Here is a 7,554-nt window from a genome sequence, read left to right on the forward strand (position 1 = left end):
TTTCAGGCCTAGAAGCACAGGACCACTGGACCATTGGGCAGAGAAAAAGAGCAGAGAAATCATGGATCTTCAAACTGGACACCATCATCCCAACAGGTCTAAATGACAAATAACCACCAGTCCATCTTACCTGTCCTTTGTTAAACCCCCTGTTTTTTCCACCCCCCCTTCGTTTTCCGCCAGATCTGCTGCCTGGGGACCCCCAGGACCCCCCGATTGCAACATCAACACCAATGGCTTCGGGAGGATTCGAACCGGGGGTCCCGGTGCCAGGGGCGTCGTCTCTGCCATTAGGCCAAATTTCTTTCAATATAGTTCTTTTTGTTTCATTCATTTGAAACCAACAAACTTATTTTTTCTTATAGTTTAATATATTAAAAACAAAACCCCCCCCCCCCCTTTTTTTTCAGCTGTACCCATAAAGTTCCATCAGGCAGAGAGACGCCCACCATCTGCACCAAACCAGGCAGCAGCCAAACCCACCTCTGCCTCTGCCCCATGGTCCTTGCAGGACGTGCTCTGCCTGGGGAGCGTACCCTGGTCCGCGGGATGAGAGAGCTGAGCCTTCCCAACTTGACCACCACCTTACGTAAACCAACTTCCCAACCGGATGAAACCTAGCAGGTCAGTAGGCCACTGCATATAAGTCATAACCCTGAACCCTGAACCCCAACCCAAACCTAACCCTAACCCTAACCCAAATCTAACCCTGACCCAAACCCATATCCTAACCCTAACCCACCCTCCCCCGACCCTAACCCTAACCCCAGCTTTCCTAAGCCTAACTCTAAACCTAACCTAGATCCCCCCGGACCTAACCCTAACCCCAATGCTCCCAAGTCCAACCCTGACCCAAACCCATATCCTAACCCTAACCCACCCTCCCCCGACCCTAACCCTAACCCCAGCTTTCCCAAGCCTAACCCTAACCCAAATCCTAACCCTAACCAAACCTTCCCCAAACCTAACCCTAACCCCAACTCTCCCAATCCTAACCCTGACCCAAATCCTAACCCTAACCCCTCCGAGACCACCATCATTCTCCGAACCAACAACCCTGACCCCAACCCCGCCATAATACCATTTATATCTACCTTTTCACACAAAATCACCGGTTTACATAGGATTATCAAGTACAACCTTACCCAGATCCAATCAGTACAGCCGGCTTTCAAAAACCATACCACCATATCAGCATACAGAAAGAACAAAAACCTCCATAGCTTATTAATACGGTCCAAGTACTCAGACAACAAACCATCAACACAAACACAGTACCATATACATTACAGAAACAGGAAATTCATTTCAAACATCCACAGCAATAAAGCTTCCCCTACATTAGGCACATTTACACTAAACACCAGTAACGTCATTTACATCATTACATGCACCACCTGCAATAAACATTACATCGGCGAAACAAAACATACCATCCTCACCCGACTCAAACAACACCTGTATAACATTGGGGAAGGCAAACTCACCACCCCCATGGTCCTTCATTTCCAACGTCATCCGGTCAGCAGTCTAATCATTTCAGGCCTAGAAGCACAGGACCACTGGACCATTGGGCAGAGAAAAAGAGCAGAGAAATCATGGATCTTCAAACTGGACACCATCATCCCAACAGGTCTAAATGACAAATAACCACCAGTCCATCTTACCTGTCCTTTGTTAAACCCCCTGTTTTATCCACCCCCCCTTCTTTTTCCGCCAGATCTGCTGCCTGGGGACCCCCAGGACCCCCGATCGCAACATCAACACCAATGGCTTCGGGAGGATTCGAACCGGGGGTCCCGGTGCCAGGGGCGTCGTCTCTGCCATTAGGCCAAATTTCTTTCAATATAGCTCTTTTTGTTTCATTCATTTGAAACCAACAAATTTATTTTTTATAGTTTAATATATTAAAAACAAACCCCCCCCCCTTTTTTTTCAGCTGTACTCATAAAGTTCCACCAGGCAGAGAGACGCCCACCATCTGCACCAAACCAGGCAGCAGCCAAACCCACCTCTGCCTCTGCCCCATGGTCCTTGCAGGACGTGCTCTGCCTGGGGAGCGTACCCTGGTCCCCGGGATGAGAGAGCCGAGCCTTCCCAACTTGACCACCACCTTACGTAAACCAACTTCCCAACCGGATGAAACCTAGCAGGTCAGTAGGCCAGTGCATATAAGTCATAACCCTGAACCCTGAACCCCAACCCAAACCCAAACCTAACCCTAACCCTAACCCTAACCCTAACCCTCAGAGCAACTAGGAGGGCAATGCTTGTCATGGCTGGTTCTGGTTGTCTCTGTGGGAAGCTATGGAGAGTCAAGGAGGCAGAGCTCTGGCGAAAAAATCCTTGTTTCCTCCAAACCCTCATGATGACTAGGAACGCATGCTTGTCATGCTTGATTCTGGTTGTTTTGTGGGAGCTTCTCATGGTATTCAAGCCCTGTAAAAACTAAAACCTGTAAAAACAAAAAACCTCTTTTCAGAGAAAAGGAGCCCGATTCTCAACCCTGACTGGCCAGACTAGGGATACCTTGCGGTGATAACGAATAGTCTGTGCTGAGCAGGGGGTAAGTATGCGGCCCCCCCAGGTCCGACTCTAGGACAGCACGTGGGGTGTGGTGGTCTAGGGCATCAAGACCTTAAACGTTGCCCAGTCTTCTATGAGGTATAGCCTCACCCATACAACGATACATTTTTGCACTACACACGTTTTATCAGAAACTTTTCCCCAAAAAAAGAACAAAATTGGACTCCTTCAAATTGTCACTCTCCTCCAACAATTTCCATCCCCTGGTTCAGCTTAGTGACCAGGCCGTGGATGCAACGGGACCTAAGAGCTCCTCTCACCACCTCCGGATCCACCAAAGACAACTTACCATTTGACTCTGAATAGAACACCACTAAGAAAAAAATATAATTCCCTTTTCTTTAAAAAAAACTTTAGAGGAATTTTTACTTAAATTATGACTTATAGAATTTGACTTAAAAAATTCTAAAAAAAACAAAATCACCTAATTTAAAAAAATTTTTTAATTAAATTAGAATCTACTCCTAAAAAATCTAACCCTAGCTACTTAAACCTAACCAATCAAATTCTACACCTAAAACCTAATCAGATAAATCCTAAAAAACTAAAAACTTAACCAGTTTTACCCTATGCCTAGACCTGATCCTAATCCTAACCCTAACCATTCAGAACTCTACACCTAAACCTAACCACTTAAAATTCCTAACTTAACCCTAACCATTTAAAAACCTAGGCCTAGACATGACCTTAATCCTAACCCTAACCATTTGTTCCCTATGCCTAAACTTAACCACTTAACCCTATGCCTAGACCTGATCCTAAATCCTAACCCTAACCATTCAGAACTCTACACCTAAACCTAACCACTTAAAATCCTAAACCTAACCCTAACCATTTAAAACCTAGGCCTAGACATGACCTTAATCCTAACCCTAACCATTTGTTCCCTATGCCTAAACTTAACCACTTAACCCTATGCCTAGACCTGATCCTAAATCCTAACCCTAACCATTTCTTCTCCTATGCCTAAACCTAACCACTTAACCCGATGCCAAGATCTAAAAAACTTAAAACCTAACACCCAACCTTAAAACTTAACCCTAAACCTTAAAACCCGATACCTAAAAAACAAACTTTAAAAATTCCTTAAAAAAACAAAACCAAGAATCTGTTGTAAAATTATCTTAGAATTAGATTATTATAAACTTAGCGGGACACACCCCGGGGTTTGATCAACCTTGGCTGGGCCTTCCTCGGGAGAGGGTGTCTGGTGGTAATGGCCGAAACACCCAATGATCCTGAGGTGCACTACTGATGATGTGTCACCTTTTTATATAGGACTAGAAAAACAAATTAGCCATAAAAAATAGTCCAAATTATTTTTGCAAAAACAAACAAACAAAAAAACAAATATACTAAAATACAATCCTTAGACTTCAATATAGACAAAACAAAAACAGAAAAAACCAAGGCATGCCAAATAAATAATTACTTTTATTCAAAAAACCACCTAAAACTTACAAAAAACCTAAAAATTAAAAATACATAAGGAACAATATTCAAACTACTGTTTAAACCAATTTGAAAAAAAAGGGGATATGTGAGAATGGAGAGTATTAATGACGAGCGTCGGCCAGTGCATTGCCTTTGGCTCCCTATTCCAAACTGCCCAGTCGTTGGATGAAGCAGGGGGGGTCATCGAGATATCTTTTCAAAACCTAACCCTAACCCTAACCCTAACCCTAACCACTTTCCAAGTCTCTCCGACCTTCACCAAAAAAGTTATTCAAGAATATCTCCTTCTCCTATGTGCTTTTATCCCTAATCCTAGTTAACCACGCCCCCAATTTGGCCCACTTTGGCCATTTTCCCTTCCCAAGGTCGTAGAAGCTCGGGGATGGTACCAATCGATGCGGAATCAAAAAGTAGTCGGGCAAAATCCACTTTCCTAGTCTCTCCGACCTTCACACAAAAGGTTATTCAGGATTATCTCCTCAGCACGCAATGCATGATGGGAGTGCTTAATTAACATCCCGTTTCTCTTAAATATCTCTGCAGATAAGCCACCCAAACTTCAAATTTGTGGATATTCACCATCCCAAGAGAGATTTCTCCTCAAAAAGACCCTTTTATCATATAAAATTCAAAAATCTGAAAAAACCATAACAAACGTGGCCTCACACAGGATAGATGTTCCCCACAGATAGACAGCTCTTTAGACCAATCGTGGAGATTTCCAAGGTAAGTCGCTTGTTAGAATGACAGTAAAGCATCTCCTTGGGCCGTGCGGTGTATGGGGCACAGGAGTTGCCCGGGGGGGCCAAGGAGGCAGTGCTTTGGATACATCATACCAGGCTCCACTTCCTTCAACATGACAGGTAAGAGTGCAGAGAGGTGCCTAACCCTGACCTGAATCCATACACTAACCCTAACCAACCCTTCCCCATGCCTAAACCTAACCAGTATATCTCCGTCCGTCCGTCAGCACATGTGTTGACATTCCCCAAATCAGTCAATTTTACCATTTGCTCGTTCGACCCCTTCCGAAAGTCGGAGAAGCTCAAAGATGGTACCGATCGATGCGCATTACCCCATTTAGTGGGGGTAGAGCCTACTTGCAAGTCTTTCCGACCTTCACAAAAAAAGTTATTCAAGAATATCTCCTCAGATTTGGGGGAATTTCGTCGGTCGACCCCTTCCGAAGGTCGTACAAGCTCGGGGATGGTACCAATCGATCCGCAGGACCCAAATTAGTCCAGACGGAACCACTTTCCAAGTCTCTCCGACCTTCACCAAAAAAGTTATTCAAGAATATCTCCTTCTCCTATGTGCTTTTATCCCTAATCCTAACCCTAACCCTAACCCTAACCCTTACCATTTGCTCGTTCGACCCCTTCCGAAAGTCGGAGAAGCTCAAGGATGGTACCGATCGATGCGCATTACCCCATTTAGTGGGGGTACAGCCTACTTGCAAGTCTCTCCGACCTTCACCAAAAAAGTTATTCAAGAATATCTCCTCAGATTTGGGGGAATTTCGTTGGTCGACCCCTTCCGAAGGTCGTACAAGCTCGGGGATGGTACCAATCGATCCGCAGGACCCAAATTAGTCCAGACGGAACCACTTTCCAAGTCTCTCCGACCTTCACAAAAAAAGTTATTCAAGAATATCTCCTTCTCCTATGTGCTTTTAGCCCTAATCCCAGTTAACCACGCCCCCACTTTGGCCCACTTTGGCCATTTTCCCTTCCCAAGGTCGTAGAAGCTCGGGGATGGCACCAATCGATGCGCAATCAAAAAGTAGTTAGGGCAAAATGCACTTTCCGAGTCTCTCCGACCTTCACACTTTCATCCTGTCCTCTCTCTCTCACTGGCTCTTTGCCCCCTTTTCTTTTTTTTATCTCTCTCCCTCTCTCTGCACCCCACCTCTCTTTCTCTCCCTCACCCTCCCTCCCTTTTTCACTCTCTCCCTCTCTCTGCGCCCGACCCCTCTTTCTTTCCCTCCCTTTCTCACAATCTTTCTCTGTCTTTCCCCACCCCTGCCTCTCTCTTCCCTCCCCCTCCTCCGTCTCTCTCTGCAACCCACCTCTCTTTCTCTCTCTCCCCCTTCCCTCTCTCTCTCTCTCTCTACACCCCGTCTGTTTCTTTCTTCGTATCTTTCTCTCTCTCGCTCTCAACCCTCCCTCCCTCTTTCTCTCTCTCACTGTGATTGACAGGTACAGCCTCAGGTGATCACTTTTGTTATCTTTTCAGGTGTGTTCAGTCAATACTTGTTCAGATCTGTTCTTTATGTCAGTGAAGCTGCAGCAGGTGAGTTCACTTTTATTCACTTTTCTTTAGTATTACATCTAATATGTGTAAGGTAACAACTACATACACTCATCAATATCAGAGTTAGCCTTACATTTACAGCAATGACTACAGCTAACAACTGTACATCTACAAATACTACATCTACAAACACACATCAACTAACTCTACATCCACTTGCTCTAAATCTAAATGCATCATTATATGAACATTCTGTGAGAAATCCTAAAACAGTCGGAAAATTAAACACATTAAAAACTTTAAATTGTCTCTATTGAAAAACAATATGTATTTTTCGTGTTATGGTGGTTAGTTTGTGGATGCTTTTATTGTCTGTTGTTTTTGTGACAACAGTTGATCATGTTCTACCTCAGCAGTGTCACCTTCAAACAAAGTGCACCTACGATAGAAAACATTTTCCTAGAGCCACTTAAGTTAATCAGCAAAGAGCTGTTGAAATTCACTGTGGCTGGTTAGGGTTGGGTTTTTGTCCTTTAGTCCCTTTCATCCACTCTTTCAGATGTTATTGTAAACATTTATTTTGTAATGGTCTAATCCTTTGTTTTAATTATATTGCATTCTATTATATTGTATTATTATGTTGTGTTCCCTTGTCCTGTGATGATACTTCAGAATTATTCCTCGTCATTAGTGAGCCGTCCTCAAACTCTTGTACAATATTCTGTCCCTTTTTATTGTTTTTGTGCAGAGTGAAGTTAGAAAAATGTGTATTCATCCTACCTGGTTTATCTGCACTTAAGATTTTATACTCAATGTTTTTCATCAAATGAAAGACAATTTTTTTCTTTGTTACTATTCATGTGTGTGGTTTATTAATACGTTTGAATGATTTGCTGAACCAATGTTATTGCTGCTGCGGCAGAATCTCCATCTCTGCAGCATGAATGAAACATTTATAGTGATACAGCTGGTGCTACAGTATAAGTAGCACTGTGGTAATACTGTGACCTAAAAGTGTGAAAGTGGAGAGCAGCAGAGGCTAAACGCTGAAGCAGTGTCTGGGTATCGGCTCTGAAACACATTACAATCGGACTGAAACAAGGAGCTGTTGATCCAGTCTGAGGTCAATTGAAGATACTGGAAAAGATCAGAGTAAGATGTGGAGCTATCGGTCACCATCTAACCCAAAGCCTGCAATTTTTTAATAAAGGAAGACACTGAATCTCAGTGTGTTCATCTGTTCAAGGTGCATGAAAGCAA

This window comes from Limanda limanda, chromosome 8, assembly GCF_963576545.1.
Source record: "Limanda limanda chromosome 8, fLimLim1.1, whole genome shotgun sequence".
Classification (NCBI taxonomy): Eukaryota; Metazoa; Chordata; class Actinopteri; order Pleuronectiformes; family Pleuronectidae; genus Limanda; species Limanda limanda.